This window comes from Oreochromis aureus, linkage group 6 (assembly GCF_013358895.1).
Source record: "Oreochromis aureus strain Israel breed Guangdong linkage group 6, ZZ_aureus, whole genome shotgun sequence".
NCBI lineage: Eukaryota > Metazoa > Chordata > Actinopteri > Cichliformes > Cichlidae > Oreochromis > Oreochromis aureus.
Genome location: NC_052947.1, coordinates 21978791 through 21995334, shown reverse-complemented (window position 1 = coordinate 21995334; position 16544 = coordinate 21978791). Strand labels below are relative to the sequence as shown.

At 42.4% G+C, this 16544-nt stretch overlaps 1 protein-coding gene across 4 annotated transcripts in view; it reads left to right on the top strand.

The window, feature by feature from the left end:
- The first annotated feature begins 2395 nt into the window (after positions 1–2395).
- apbb2b (amyloid beta (A4) precursor protein-binding, family B, member 2b) overlaps positions 2396–16544 on the top strand; it is a 57844-nt gene continuing 43695 nt past the window's right edge. For 3 of the 4 annotated variants that reach the window (XM_031751003.2, XM_039613548.1, XM_039613546.1), the window contains exon 1: positions 2396–2483. The gene's annotated coding sequence lies outside the window, so the exon portion shown is untranslated. Of the gene's footprint in view, positions 2484–2637; positions 3011–16544 lie in introns of those variants that run through there. The other variant, XM_039613547.1, reaches the window with a different exon arrangement.

Here is a 16544-nt window from a genome sequence, read left to right as displayed (position 1 = left end):
CTAAATACAGAAATATTTCACTCCACGTGTTGACTCAAACATAAACTCCAGCATACATTAAACTCCACATTTCATAGACCCAACATGGCTCCAGCCTAAACTGGATTATGCCCACGTAACTTTTATTGAATTGATTTGATTTTTTTTTAATTTGTGTATGTACTTATGTATTATATTTTTCAGCCTTAACTAAATATGCACTGTTGCTAGTGCATATTTATATAATGCCACTTATATGGCATTCATTTGTGTATATTATGAAATGTATCTTAACAATCGCCAGAACCAAAATGGTATAGCCTACACAATAGTGGTGTTGACTGTGACTGTAGTCTGCAAGTCTACTTTTAGCAAAGTGTTTATCAGGAGTTTTGCAAAAGTACGTTCATTTCACACATTCAGTTTTTGTTTGTGGCTCAACTGTTGCACAGTTTTGCTTATTATCAGTACAAACGGCTATAATAACAGGTTTATTTACACTGTACTTGCTGTAATAGTTAACCTTTTGAACATACTTGATCAAGCAAATATTTGATTCTTTTATGCACCAGTGCTTGGATAAGGGGATCAAAGACACATGCAAATGACATTTTGTACTATTTTCACAGTTGAAAGGAATGAAATAACAGTTTAGTCACATAGAAAAGGTAAGTACACCCCTAACTTGATCAGACCTTAAAACCATAGAGCTAGTGTGTGAGTCTGGGAAAGGATTTAAAATATAAACAAACAAAAATTTCAAACAACCTATAAAATTCAGCCCAAGAGCAGACTGCTTGAGGCTTAAAAGTGTTTGTATCTAGTAAAAATGAAAAGAATCTACAATAACATGGATTTGCCACTAATTTGACCTGCAAGGAGAAAGTCTTCAGTGTTCACAGAGCATTAGAGCAAATCTGTAGTTTGCTAGTGAAAACAGACAGACAAATCAAAGAGGGAGGCCACAGCAGCAGTAGACATTTTTGAGCTTTTTAAAGCAAAGACTCTAATACCTACTATGAAGCATGCATGATATCTAACAATGCTTGCAGATGTGCAAGGGAAATAGCCTGAATGAAGCTATCAATATCATTTCCACATAGAAGAAATTGATGGTCGCAGCAGATGGCCGCCCCTCCCTGAGCCTGGTTCTGCCGGAGGTTTCTTCCTGTTAAAAGGGAGTTTTTCCTTCCCACTGTCGCCAAAGTGCTTGCTCATAGGGGGTCATATGATATGATTGTTGGGGTTTTCTCTGTATTTATTATTGTGCGATCTATTGTACAATATAAAGCGCCTTGAGGCGACTTTTGTTGTGATTTGGCGCTATATAAATAAAATTGAATTGAATTGAATTGAATTGATGTTATAAAATGGTATAGTTGAAAGCAAAGGTCCAGACATGGATCCCGTTGAAGTGCTGGTTGTTTGTGCATGTAAGGAAAACCAGCTTCTGATACCAACATGTGCAAACATACATAAAAATTCAATATATATGGCAAAAACAGAGTTTGAAAAATTGAAATAAGCTTGAAAGTCAATAATTGGTATGACACCTTCATTCTTCAGCACAGCCTGAACTCTTTCAGGCAGCTTTCTTGTCATTTCTTTAAGTAGTCTTAGTTCTCCAGGCTTCTTGAAAGGGCATTTAAAGCTTGTCTTTGGATGTTGTCTGCCTTTTGTTCCGTTCTCTGTCAACATGATCCCACAACACTTTAATAGTGTTTAGATCTTTGCTCTGGGGAGGCCAAACCATGACTGGTTCATTGGGTCTATTTTTCTATCCCAGTGTGCTTTTATTGCATTCGCGGTGTATTTGGGATGCTTGTCGTGCTGAAAAATAAAGCTATATAAAGCCCCAATTGGCATTTTATATGACTTCAACTAAAGATATGAGAACAAATTGTGTGTACCTAAAGATGTGTTAAGTGTCTTAACAAACAAACAAACTCCTCTGAAAAATTTCAGGTGCAAGATCTGGACTGAAAAAATAGTGAAAAAACAACCTATGTCCAAAGGAAAACTCTGGAAGATCTTCAGAAAGAAATTAGGATGTCTCAAGACTTTTGCACAGTACTGCTTATACAGTAATTTCCACATTATGCTTGCTTATTATTATATTATACATTTTAACCTATTCTCTGCAGGTATTCCTTCCCATCTCGTGTGTTAGGAATAATCACGCTTTCTGTCGACATTTTCATTGTCACTTTTTTTTGGGACAATGCTTTCCTCACCAACAGTTCATCTTTCCTACTGAAACATCTTGATTTAAACCTGCCAGCAGGCATCACAGATTAAAGCGCTAGATTAGAGCCACTCTCTGCGTAGGCAGTAAAATCAGAGGAGCGTTTGCTTCCGGAGCAGCGTCCCCCGGTTCCCCCTGCCGGAGACCAGCGGCATCTGGGAGGGAGGAGAAAAGGGAAACAATCCGAGAACGGAGGGGTGGAGAGAGAGAAAAAGAGACAGGAGCTCTGCGAGGAGTACGTGAACCCGCAGGAGAAGAGGTGAGTGATGTGGTATGCCGATAAATTTCGCTTCAACGCAGGGACTTGCGGTCGTTTTACGTCTCGTTCAAATGAAAAACGGGAGTTAACTTTTCCCGTAATCTTCCCCGGGCGACGCAGTGCTTTGGCATCTGAGGGGCCCGCTGTGTTGCAAACGGTTGGCGAAGGTGGTGGTGGTGGTATAGAGGGGTAGGCTGGGGCGGCAGAGGAGGGGAGGGGGCATTTACGGGACCCAGGGTGTGCTTCTTTCACTTTATTGTCACGTATTTTCCCGGTGTCCGTGAACGAGCTCTCACATAGCGTTCAGGGAGTCCAACGTTCAAAGCGCAGCCGTAAACGGAGCACGGTCGCGGGCAAGGCAGCTGCCGCTGACTCCAGCTTGACTTTTTAACTCAGCCGCTGTATCGAGGGGGGCGAAAAACGGGAGAACCGTCCAATTGTGGACACAACATACGTGTAAAATAACCTTTGTGGCACCTAACGGCTCTTAAACGTGTGTCGTCTTCATGCAGAGGGCCTAGGCTCAGGTAAGAGACTCGGGAAACTGTCCAATCATCCAAACTTGGCCAACCTCAAGACAAAAACAAGGCTTTTTTATGCTTCACACCCCTAAATACCTTCATATGAGGCAACTAACCAGTTTGCTGCATTAAGCTAAGTCAGTACGATGTAATATTCATTTCGGCAATTGACCAAAATAAAAAAAAAATCAGAAATTTTGGAGTGAAGCCTAGATTGGTGGTTTTATCAGTTATTCATGGATCAGGCAACAATGTGACCTTCCTCACATCTTCAGTTGTATAGTAAATCATTTAAATTTAAGATAATTGATCCAACAAGTATCTGTCTGTCACTCCAACAGTGGCTTAAACCTTTAATCAATTATTAATTTTCTGTTTGTAACTAATTAGCTGACAGATTAATTCAGCCTGCGCCAGTTTTCTGTCCTGTGGTTTCCATCCAGAGGTTGGAAACCATCCCGTGTCGTGCTCTGTTTACAGCAACAATTTAAGTAATAAAAAGGCTCATTGTGAAACAAACAGGCATAAAGGGGGTATTCTCTTCACTTAGGCATATTACATTGAATAGTCTGTGGGGCTGTAGGCCATCAGAAACCCCTGGGAGCCCAGTCAGGGACTTGCAGTGGTGCTTGGTCCTGGTTGGTTGTGGCTAGCTAATCATTTCCAGCCTTCCTCTGGTTGTTTCTGCCAGAGCTCCCTGAGAAGATACGGCTGTTTGTTTTATGCAAACATGGAGCCACTTAATTGCATGTTTATGTTTTTGCTATAAAGAATCTAGAGGAGGACGTGAATAGCTTTCCTGTTTTAATTTTCTTAGAGGTAGGGAGGAGAAAGAGAGAGAGAGAGAGTGAGAGTTTGGGATATGTAATGATTGTGCATAAACACCTAGAGGAAGCGTCACTGTTGACTCTTGTGGTAAGACTGTAAACGCTCAGGACACAGTTCATGTAATATATTACAGCCTATGAGGAGAAGGAGGGCTGAAGTTGTTGACAATAACACCAATTGTCAGAGGACCCGACTTCTTCTTTTAGAGTGCAGCACTGAGGTTTCACTGCAAGCCTTTCTCTCCTGGCTCTGTTGTATTTGTTTTGCATCACATTTGCACTGGTACTTGCTTACTGGTGTATCTGTTTCAAAGGTGCAGTCATGTTAAAAGGCCTCATGAGTAAAGCATGATTTGAGTCTGATCTAAATATCTTCCCAGTACTCCCTTTTTCTGCCTTTGCTTCTTCTTCTTCTTTTTTTTTTGTAAGCACTTTGTTGGTAAACAGCTTGTGCTCTCTATTTTAAGCTGTGGTTGTGGCGGTGTCGGTTTGGTGAGTTAATTTGTGCAATTGCAAAACTGAATGTGTCACTGGCTGTACCACCATAGTAGAAATGGTGCACTGTCATCCTCTGCCTCGCCTCCCTCGCTATCCTTGCAGCCTCTGTACCCTGCTGTCTTGCTTTTCATTCAAACCTGGCCCTTCTCTGCAGTGTGTGCGTGCGTGCGTGTGTGTACATGATGTCATTGCTAATTGCTCAGGGCTTTTGGGTTTGGGTTAAGTTGGTTTATATTCTGCTCCTCTCTGTGTTGCCAGCCTCTGTCGTCGCTTCATCCTTCTTTTCCCTCGTCATTTTCTCTCTCTCACTCCTTTGCCCTCCCTCCCTCCCCCTTGTAGCATTTCTATACAGCAATCAGGAGTTGCTGAGTGTGGAAAAAGTGACTCGGACATTTATGGGTCGAGTTTTGGGCCAAGCACTGCAGACTGTTCCTGAGTGCGTCTTTGTTTTAGCTTTGGTAATATTTGGTATGAGCTCCTCGCTTTCAAAATGCCAACTCATCCTCAAAGGAAGACGTGCTGCTGCACGATTTGCGCACATGCACAGAATGCAAGCGCAAGTCAGTAATGTCTCGTTTTTATATGAAATGAATCAACGCATGGCACCTGACTCCTGAAGAATCAGGAATTTAGAAGTTTAGCAGTTTTACAGTCCCTCAAAGAACATGAGATAAACCACCTCCCGAAGGTCCTGATTTTAACCTGTATTTTAATACCAGGCTCATCCTTAAGCTCTGTCCTGCAGTGTGAAAATGATTTCTGAGATAGTCATTTTTTGTTAAATACTGGTAGCTGTGAAATGGTGTTCACATATTCCATATAACAGCTGATCAAATGGCTTTAGGTGCTGAAGAAGATTTTCAGAATCCTCATAAAGTGAACATGCAGAAGGACACGGACCAGAGATGGTCTGTTTGTTTTTAGCCCTTCATGTGGCTAGTTGTTGTACTTATAAGGGCTAAAAATGCAAAAAAAAGAAGAAGAAGGGATTTTTAAAAAGAGCAAAATTTCTGGACCTAGTATGTAGATAAAGTTTTGCATGCCTTCATTAAAAATACTTGAATCGTGTGATGGAGGGGCTCAGGTGGGCATTTTTGTCACATTTGGTTGATTGACCCTAATCCAGGCTGTCACCTTGCAAAGCTTTGAGCACAGCCTAAAATATGTTTCGATAGCCGCGCTAGTCCTCTGCAGAATGGGTGCAGTTGTTGGAAAGATGATAAACCTGCATGTGAACGATCCCGGGACTTTCTTGCCTTGCAGCACCAACTCGTTAGTCTGTGTGTGGTCGGGGTCATGCACAGCAGCTGACGAGAAAGCATGGTGAAAGTGTGCATGTGTGTACATGCTTGTATGACTGAGCGTTTCTGCGTGGGTGTGTGTGAGTAATCAGATAAAGAGTTCGGAGATCCGCTACCACCACCCTTCTTCCCCTGTGTAACAATACTGCTGGTCCGCCCCTGACCAAACAACTGTTTATGTGTGTGATTTTAGTCGTGTGTGTGTGGTGTGTGTGTGTGACCAGATTGGACAGATGAATGATGAATTAAGGACAGCAGAGAGTAGATTCATCCCAGGCTGTCATGTTGGCAGGATAACCACGCTACGATTTGTTTGTGTGGATTTATGTGTGCTGCTGGGTGCGGGAGACTGTATGTGTGAGTTGTCAATCTTTTTTCAGCATCTCATTCTCTTCACTTTCAGCCCCCTATCGATGCCTCTCAATAGGGTTATTGTGCCCACTGTTAGGCAGGCTGCAGTGTGTGCGTGCGTGTGTGTGTGCGCATTGTTGTTGCAGGGAGCAGACAGCCGTGAGGTGTGTTTGAACAGGGAAGGAGCACAGAGGCCCTGTTCATCCTGTGGGGTGTGAAGCCAGATGATAGGGCCCCTTTTTTTCTCCTCTTTCCATCTGTCCATCTGTCCGTCTGTCTTGCCTGTTTTTTGACAGCTTTTCGCCCACATGCTTGCTCCTCATCGCCTTCTTTCCCCCCCCCCGCTTTATTCCGCTTTGTTTTCTTTTCTTTTTTTTGTGTGTTTTTCTGTTTGTGTAGCGTGTCGGCTCCTGGCAGCCCTCGCCGATGGACTGTCTCCTTGCTGTCAGAGCGGCCCGTGATTGGGTCATCGGTATGCACGTTATTCTGCCTCCAAATTACCTGAGGATGAGGCGAGGACGGAGATTTCTACTTTTGGAAGGGGGGGAGGGGGCTTTTTCTGCGACTTGCCTGTTTATATGTTTCTGTTTCTGATGTTGTCTTTTCCACATGGCTGCACTTTCCCATGTATACACCCATCAGTCTCAGTTCAGCTGCATAAGGGTTTTTTTTCTGGCTTTTGGTCTGGCGTTCCCTTCTCCCTCCTCTCGCCTCCTTTTGGCTTTTAAACAAACACACACGCACACACACGGTCATATGATATGAAAAATACAATGTGATGAAAGTGGCTATAAAGGCCAGAGCCCCAGGTGCTACTGTAAATTGGCCTACTTAAAAAAAGTTCAAGGATTTGCGCTGTCTCTAAACAAGGATTAAGAAGTGATAGAAGTGAGAGTCTGGACTTCATGTCTCAAGGACCACTTGGGTAAATGGACAGGTGTTCCTCTGTTAGCAGGTAATTGGATTTCACAAAGAATTTTTAGGGGTGGGGGAAAAATGTGAAGGGCTTGCCAAGCAAAATATTTACAGTGCACTAATAATAGCAAGTAGAGCTGAAACTATTGCTTTAAGCGTTTAGCCAGGAGATACGATAAAGAACCAAACATTCAGATATAAAGAACAACATTTGTGCAAAAATATGTTAAGCCCTTGCTGTGTTTCCCTTGCAAATTGGCACAAATCTTGAAAAGGATTGGAGATCATTTATATGTTTGGTGAAATCAAATTGTAAAAATTTAACGATAGAACAAACAGCTCTGTAGCCAGAAGAAAACACTTATCAATGAGGCTAACTGGGAAAACAGGCTTCAGTTTGCCAGGGAGCATAAAGATTGGACTGTGGAGCAATGAAAAAAGGATCACGTGGTCTTATGAGTCCAGATTTGCCCTGTTCCAGAGTGATGGTGCATCGACCATCCCTAGTACCTACCATGCAAGCCTGTGGTTGCAGTTTTCATTGTAATTTTTAGGTGGTCTGTGTTCAGAAAACAAGTTCAGCTGACTACCTGAATATACTGAGAGACCAGCTTTTTCCATCCATTTGTGGCACGGGGATATTTTAATTATATTTGACAGCGCCAGGATTCGTTGGGCTCTAACTGTTAAAGAGTGGTTCAGAGAGCATTTTCACACATGGATTGGCCACCATAGAGTCCAGACCTTAATCTCATTGAAGAACTTTGGGATTTGCTGAAGAAGACTTGATGTATCGGTCTGACTCTCATCATCAGTGCAAGATCTTGGTGAAAAAGTGCAAGTCTGGATGGAAATAAGTGTTGTAACATTGCATAAGCTTCTGGAAATAATGGAACAGTGAATGTGTGCTGTCATCAAAGCTAACACAGACCAACAAAATATTGGTGTGACCTTTTTTTTTTTTTGGACCAGGCAGTGTATGTTTGACACTGCTGCTTTTCACTGTTCAGTAGTGACACTGATATGCACGGCAAATGTATAACATAATAGTAAATGTAAAATAGACACAGGATGCCTCTTGAAAAAATTGACTTATCGTAGATCATAGCTTTGTCGAGGCCTGCTTCATCACCTTCCCACTGCTGCTTTAATTGAAAACTATTTCTCTGATTCCACTTGGTAACGCAGGTCACTTGATCCCTGAAAGTGTATGAGAAAACTAGTTTTAGCCAAATATTAGGTCTTCTCTACATCAGCTGTGTGCCAAGATCAGCGGCTTCCTTTAAGCAGCGGTTATGGTTGACGTTGCTCAGTATGACCTGCGAGGCCAACACAACCTCATGCATTTATATTCCTGTTTAAAGCACTCTGGAGTCACTGCAGTCTACTCGTGAACAACAGGAATAGAAGAAGGCAACACTGATTTTGTTTTGTTTTGTTTTTTTGTTTATTTTTTAAAAACTTTTTTACATCAAAATTAGGGCTGCCACGATTAGTCGACTAGTCACGATTACGTCGACTATCAAAATCGTCGACGACTGATTTAATAGTCGACGCATCGTTTGAAGCTTTGTAAGATCACAAAAGACGCAGGAATAAGTAGTAGGATTTAAGAGTGTAATAACGGACTGAAACAGAAGATGGCAGCACTGCATGTACAAGGATGCCAGCTGCCGTTAAACCCCGAAGAAGAAGAAGCAGCAGTGTCCCAGAATTCATAGCGCGGCCCTGCTCAGTTTTCAACAATGGCGGCAGCTAGTTAGTTTTAATATTACTCTTATTAATCTTTCTGGGTCACAAAATAAACGTTTAACATATTTTCAGGCGAGAATGTAGCTGTGTAAACCTCAAATATTTGCTCAGTTTATCAAGACACCACATATTTTCAAAAGCGCTCCGACGTTTTCGAGACGTCTGTTACCCACTAGCTCGATAGCTAGCCGGGGCAAGGCTCACTAGAGCCCGTGAGAACACCGGACTCCCGGCAAATCGTTTTCAAACCCACCACTGTCTTTCGCTACTCAGGTTAAACATATATAAGTCAGTTAGATAACTTAAAAATGTTATTGTTTGGCCTTTTTTTTTTGAGTATTTTATTTGTTCCTGAGTAAATCGGTTTGGCTGAGATTAAAGTTATAGTTTATACACGACTGAATAAACGTCAAGCAGACAACTGATTATCAGAAGTGTGAGATGTTCGAGAATATACTCCGGTGTCCCGTTATATTTTAGATAGCAAGGAGTTTATTAAACTTTACCGAAACAATCTGTAAATCTCATTAAATTTAATAAACTATCATCTTGTCTTTATTTTTAGTTAGCACATACCCTAAACACTTAAAACTGTAAGCTAATGTTATATAAGAGCAGATGCTGCTGGTGCAATAAGCTGTACGTTTTACGTCCAATGGATGCATGATCCGATTAGTCGACTAATCGCAAAAATAATCGGTGACTAGTCGACTATCAAAATAATCGTTTGTGGCAGCCCTAATCAAAATACATGTACAGATGGAGGTTTGAGGGCGTAATGTATATTTGAATGGTTTGGATCTGTAGGGGTTTTTCGACTGGTTTAAAAACCCACAGAAGAAATGGCTAGTAAAATTGCCACGAACCCTTTCTTCCATCTTGATGTGGAAGGGCAGAGCCTGTAAATTCCTGTGTGGTGAATGCACAGGATGACAGGTGATCTTAAAGTTGAATCATGTGTGCAGTCATTGTGGTGGTGTTCTTTTTTTTCTTTCTTTTTTTTTAACGACCTGAGTTGTTTCTTGTGCCTACATCATATCCTGTGGTGGGAGTATAAATAACCGAACATCTGTGGTAAGGATGTGATGCAGTGCCAGCCTCGTCTCCATATCTTTACTGTGATTCATAAAACCGCAGTTGCATTTAAAACAACTTGTATTGGGGATTAGAATTTAAATTAATTGACTAGTGTCGCTTTGATTAACCACACAGTGCTGGAATTTGCTCATTGGCTTTGCACTCACTCGTCAGAATAAACGAATTGGCAGTCTTGGACCTCCGTTTGCTCCTAACAGGGGTGGTGCAGAGCTGGTCCACCAGTTGTGGTTTAGCTAGCTTTGTCATCCCCATCCAAAAGCAGTATCCAGCAAGAGAAGAATGGCCTGCTTAAGCTGGGAAACGACGACGATAAGCGGTACAGAGACAGAGGGAGAAAGAGACAGGCTTTGTGTAGGAGGAAGAGGTGACAAGAGCCAGAGATGGGGTGATTTAAAGTATTGGAGACGGAGTAATCATTGCAACGGTGTCTGTAGTTTCTTTGGCAGTGATGGGACATTCCTTTTCTGATGAGTCACTCGCTCTGATCCACCAACTCTCCTCACATCTCTGACGCTAGTACCCCGTTGCTTTCTCTCTCATTTTCTGAGTGTCTGCTCCTCTTTCTGTCTCCCTTCCTTCCTTTTTTCCCCCTTTGATTTGGCAAATAAAGGCCAAGCCTCCAGCCAATCTGATCACACAAGGCTGTGATATTAATACAATCTTGTGGCATTATCATGCAACAGCTTGACACAGGCTGTCTAATGAAAGGTGAGATAACAAGACTGTGCTGAAGACACACACACAGACACACACACAGTTTGAGTAAGTGCTGTGCCATTTGCGTCTAGACTTCCCTGTCCTCTCGGATGTCCTGTCACATTTCGGCTATATATAGGATACGCAGTCTCTCCACTGCTTCTGCCCTGGCCTTGGATGTGACAGGCCTTTTGTGCACAGCCATGTCTGTCCGCCCCTCTGTGTGTTTCTTCAGAGGGGAAAGGTGTGGCTTTCCAATAGCCAATATCCTCTCTTTCTACCAAACAAAAGAATATGAAGCAGCTGTAATGTTTGCAGTCAAGTGAGAAGTAGTAAGAAGGTCTAATGAGCGAAGTGCTTGCTTTTTGCTGACTCATATTGATAAAAGAAATGACAGGAGCATGAGGTTTGATAGTATAAATATAACCCGAGTCAGAAATAAAAATATGGAGAACACTTTATTTATTCTCCTTTTGGTCTGCAAAGAGATATTTTCGGTATTTAGTGAGATGAAAGAGGATGAGAATACTCGTGTGTTTGGTTGAATGAGCGAGTCAGAATTTAAGAGTTCAGCTTCACAATGCAAGCGTCCCACTTTTACCTGGGACTTTATTTTATATTTGGTAACCTGTGATTTTTACCGGCTTAACCTCTTCATGTCCACCAGGCGACCGGTGACCTGGTTTGGGTTAGAGTTGGCTTCGCATCTGCTCCTTTTTAATGGCATTTCCTTCTATTTGGCACACCCAAATGGGAATATTATAGCAGATGACTTGTAAAGCCAAAATGGATTAACAGGACTTGATTGGAAAGGTATAATCTTCTAGCTTTTGTTTAGCACATGGCTAAAGTAGAACCTAACACTACCCCTAAGAGGCATGTTATAGTTATACACATGTGAGGACATCTGCATGCTGGACAGCTTTTTGGATCAAAACTGCCTTATCTATGAAGACATACAGTGCACCAACTGTGCACCCTTTAGTTAAAGTGGACATTAGTCATTCCTGTTCTAGTGGACTTAATGGTCCATGATATCTACAGCTGTCTGTGTCCATAGCAGGGTGTGATCGCTGCTTAAGCAGGTCACCAATGACCTGGTGGATGTTAGTATTTTAACAAATTTCCCCCTTGTGGGACTAATAAAGGTATATCAAATTAATGTATAAGACTTTAGTTGAAATGGAACCTCTCTATTTTCTGCACATTTTCCCTCATTTTAAGTATGTAGCTGAAACAAAACTTAACCAAAACATTAGATGGGGTGTCCTGGCCTGGTGGATGTTGAGACGTTTGCTGACACATGACGCCAACAGATTTACTGAGCTGTAACTAACGGGTGTTAATTCAATGAGTGTGTCAGACAGAGTGTTGAATTTACACTATGTGTAAAGTGTAAGAAATGTGGTAAAAGGCACAGAGTGGGATTGTTTAATACAATGGGGAGGTGGACTCTGTCTTTTTAATGTCTATCTTCTCTGCAGTATTGGGAACTGCATCATGATGTTCAGGTAGATGAGTGGCCATAGGCTCGTTAGTGATCGAGCTCATACAGTTGACAGCTGGTGAATACCAAACAGCACCTGTTAATCCATTAGTTAAATTTGAGAGCAAAAGTAACTCCTGTGGATTCATGACACAGCTCATCATGCCAGTAAGTGGCTCGCAGCACCTTTTCCTGCTGCTTTAGCCTCAGATTCAGTCTTGATATTTGAGCTATAGATGCTGTTCCCGTGGTGACTTTGAGTGATTAACTCTTTGGTTCGGGTGCCTAGCAACAGTAGTCAAATGAGTATTCAGTTTTAATCGTGAACTATTTGATGATCGAAGATGACCCCCACCCCACACTGCTCTCAAATGACTGTACGTACTGAAATGAAAGCACTGGATGGACCTTAGCATGTTCTTCTATTTCTGTTGTTTAATGATAGTCGACAAACCACGGTAGTGGAGCATTAAAAAAGAAAGAAAGTTCGGTGATTTAGAACATTTCTCTAGTTATATTAAATGTAGTAAAGTGAGACGACTCTTGAATGTGCAGGACTGTCAATTTTGCATAACTACTCATAACAGCGTTGCTTATCTAGCTGCTTATCAATACCTAGCTACTGACCAGTATGGAACCAGTGCCAGTTCCATACTGGTTATTACAACAGCCCTAAAAAAGGAGGACAGCAAGGAGGATGCTCTGCTGGGATTTTTAAAAACTTTCTCACCACATTATTACCAGGAGACTGTCTGAGGTTTTCAAACATATAAAAAAACAGTAGGCACTCGCTCTTAAATGTTAAGTTTTGGCCTTCACCCAGAGGAGAATCTTCTGTTGTTAAAATATACAGCTCAGAAAAATTCACAACGAGGTTTAAATCACACATCGACTCTTCAGGATTTAAGTATTCAAGTTTACTTACATAGATTGTAAAATTTGCTGTCTTTATCTCAGACTTTTGTTAAGTAAAGTAACACTGAGTCTTTAAGTGAATAGTCAACCGTCCCCCCATTTATTTCTAAGGTAGGGTGGGAAATTGACACATTCGGCAGATTATGATTAAAGTTATCACAAATCATGAGTTTTCAGGGGGGTAAAGTAGAAGTTTAGTTTGCTAAAGTGTTTTTTTTACCACATAGTCAGTATTTTTTTTATAACTGTACTTTAGGCATTCAACAGATGTTATGATCACTAATAATACAGAGAACTTTACAAAAACAAGAAAAGGTATTTGAAATTATGAAAAAAAGTAATATTGTAATATAATCCTGTAACCATGAAATGGAAAACGATTACCCTGAGCTGCAGGCACATGACAGGCTGCACTATAAACGTGTTGTTGTCACACTCCTGGCACTACTTGTTGCCGTCAGCGCTGGGTCCAGGAAAGAGCTGTGGTCTCATTACGTCAAAGTCTTTCTGGCTGCAGGACCGGCTCATCTGTGTTACTGTGTTTCGCTCAGTGTCACTGTATTCGTGGTGCACCCTTTCTCCCCCTCCCTCGACCTCCGTGCTCACCCACAGGAAAGAGGGGTCTGGTAATGGGGGAGGGGTTAGTGCATGCTCGGTCCCAAGTTTCCCAAATCCAGGAAATAGTCTCTTGGCTTTGTTTCTGAAAAGTTTTTTTTTTCTTTTTCACTCCTACTTCAAAAGATTTCAAACCCTGCAGAATGTTTTCTGGGCTCATTTTCTAAGTGTGTTATATAATTCTTTAACCTCATGTCATCTGCAGTTGCTTTCTGACTTTATCTGGGCTCGATTCATCAGGAGCAGTGTGTGTGTGTGTGTGTGTGTGTGTGTGTATATCTCTGGAGTCCTGTCCCTTTGACTGGCTGACGTGTTGAGAGAGTTATGGTTAAATAAGTAACTCTATATGTGTTTTCTGTCACAGCTGACCCATTTACTTTCAAGTATACATGCAGAGGGCATTCACTGTCACCAGCAGTGTTGAAGAGCTCAGTTTGCTCCGGGTCAGTGAGGGGAATGTGTACATACATGTGCTCACAAATGCTCATTACTTACCTTCATTCTTGAGGCATGTAGTTTTTGTGTTTTGGCTGCTCCTCCTGTTGACTAATTAGTCTTTTTTTTGCCCCCCATCCCACCTCACAGTGGCCCTGGCCCACCCACCCTCACATGCCTTAGATTCTTTGGCACACCCTGAAAATTCCCCCCTCCTTCCCTTTCTTTTGTGGTAAATTTTTTTTTTTTTTTGTCCCCCTTCTCACCGTCCCGCCCATGGAAACCACACCGGACGGAAAGTGATATAGCTGCACATACACCGACACATTCATAAACAAACACACACACACACACACACACACACACACACACACACACACACACACACACACACACACACACACACACACACACACACACAGAGATGCTGTAAGTCTTTAATTGTGCCTTAAACATGGAGCTATTTGTGTCCGTCCTTCACTCTCTATACATCCCTGTTGCTTAGACGAAGCACGGCCGTGGGAGCATGCTCACAACTTAGAGCTCTGTTTGCAAGCTTTGTTTGTGTGTACATAAGGTTGTTTGTTTGGGCTGCAGTCCCAGTCAAAGTGTTACTTTGTCTCTGTTATTTCCCGCTTTGACAATTCAAGGATACACACACACACACACACACACACACACACACACACACACACACACACACACACACACACACACACACACACACACACACGCACTTCGAGAGAGGTTGACGTCAGGAAAATCTATCCTTCAGTCTGTTTGGCTTTGTGTAGGGCTGATTGATGTGTTTCGCGTGTTACATTAACCATTGCTGCATTCATCACGAGGATGCTCTCCAAATAAGATTACAAAGAGCATCTTCAATAAATCCTAAATAATGATCTCTAAGGAAGAAGCGTAAAGTACATCTAGCAGAAACTAACCTAGTTAGCTCTTCTTCGTGTTATCGTCCTCGTCTTTCCTTTTCTTCATCTACTGCTTCTTCTCTTTTTCCCTCTTTCTTCATCTACATGCATTACTTCCACTCTTCCTTCTCCTCCTTCATCTTCTACCTATCCTCTTCTGCTTCTTCTTTCTTTTCTCCTCCTCTTCTGTTATTCTTCTACTACAACTTGTTTTCCTCTCATTTTTTCTTCTGTTTCCTCCTCTCCTCTTCTTCCTTCTTCATCTCATTCTTCTGCTCTCCCTCTTTTCTTCTACTTCATCTTCCTTTACTCCTTCATCTAGCAGTTGTCCGTTTCCTCCTTTTTCTTCTTCTACTACTACTTCTCTTCTTCCGCCTGTATTTTTTCCTCTTCTCCTTCTAAGTCGTCATCATCTGCATATTGTTGTTATTATTACATTTTCTTTCTCTTATCCTCATTTTTCTTCTCCTCAGCCTCTTGAAAAAGTTTAAAAAGCTCAAAAGTGCATCATTATAGTTTAGATGTAGGCTATGTAGTAGGCAAAATTAAATGGGACACGGGTGGTTGGGCCGTGAGGAGCTCTGCACCTTTGACAGCATGTCTTTTGGGCAGTGGTGTTGTCAGCTTGTCGTGGAAGTAGTTTGCAGCTACGTGTTGAAGGCCTGGGCTTTTCTGCAGCCAATGAAAACAAAGCCAAGAAAGATCTGGGAAGTTTGCCTGCTATTGTGCAGCTGCCTTACAGTTTCACGTCCTAATCCAAAAAGTCAGAAAAACACCCCGCTGCATTTTCTGTTTCTGCATAGCTCGGCTTGTCTTGCTGGCTTGAATCCATCCGTTTTGTTTCCGACGGCCTGGCCTCTGACTGCGACAGTTTTGCTTTCTTGTCAGTCTTTTTTGGTAACAGATGGGATTTCTCACGAGCCGTGGGGGAGAAGAGAGGGGAGGGGGCTGTAAATCAGTGTTATAGCGAGAAATGGGTGGTTTTATGTGAGTTTACAGACCCCCTTCACTTTTATTGAGGAAAAGACAGCATTTCTCTTCTAGACAGAGAGACGAGTGAGGGGTTGAAAGGTAGAGGATGAATGAGGTGGAAGCCCGGAAAAGAGAGGGAATTGGACAAGAAAATAGGATAGAGGGGGGAAAAAGGTAAAAGTCAAGTGGGATTAGCAGGGGAACTAGAATGGTGAGAAACTTTGAGAGGGCGGTGCAGGAAGGAGGGATGAGGCCCATCAAACTGCTGGCAGGCTTCCACCTGGCGTATGAATTTAAAAGCAATCTCAGTCCAGAGTGTCCGTGGTTAGAAACAGCACGCACGTAAAAAGAAACAGAGACACGGAGAGCGATGGAGTGTTTGCAGCTGTTTCCTTCATTCTTTTAGGATCTGGACACTCCGACATACAGACGACACTAAGGGCACGCACACACACAAAAAACAGCACACACTCAGTGGGCTGGCCTGTAGGTCAGAAGTTAAAGGTCAGTGCCAGACTGTGACACATCCTAGATCTTATTACCAACCCCTCCCCTCCCTCCCGGTGAGTGTTTTGTCTGAATGTCTGTGTCTCAGCTTGAACGTCTGTCCCTATATGTATCGGTACCACTGCTGCCCTGCCCGCAGATAGGCCCTCTAATTATGTCTAGCCCCCCACCCCCACCATCCACAACAGAGGACTGCAAGGAGTGCTTCAAAGGTGCTGACGCTCCGATGCAGCCCAGATCCAGATC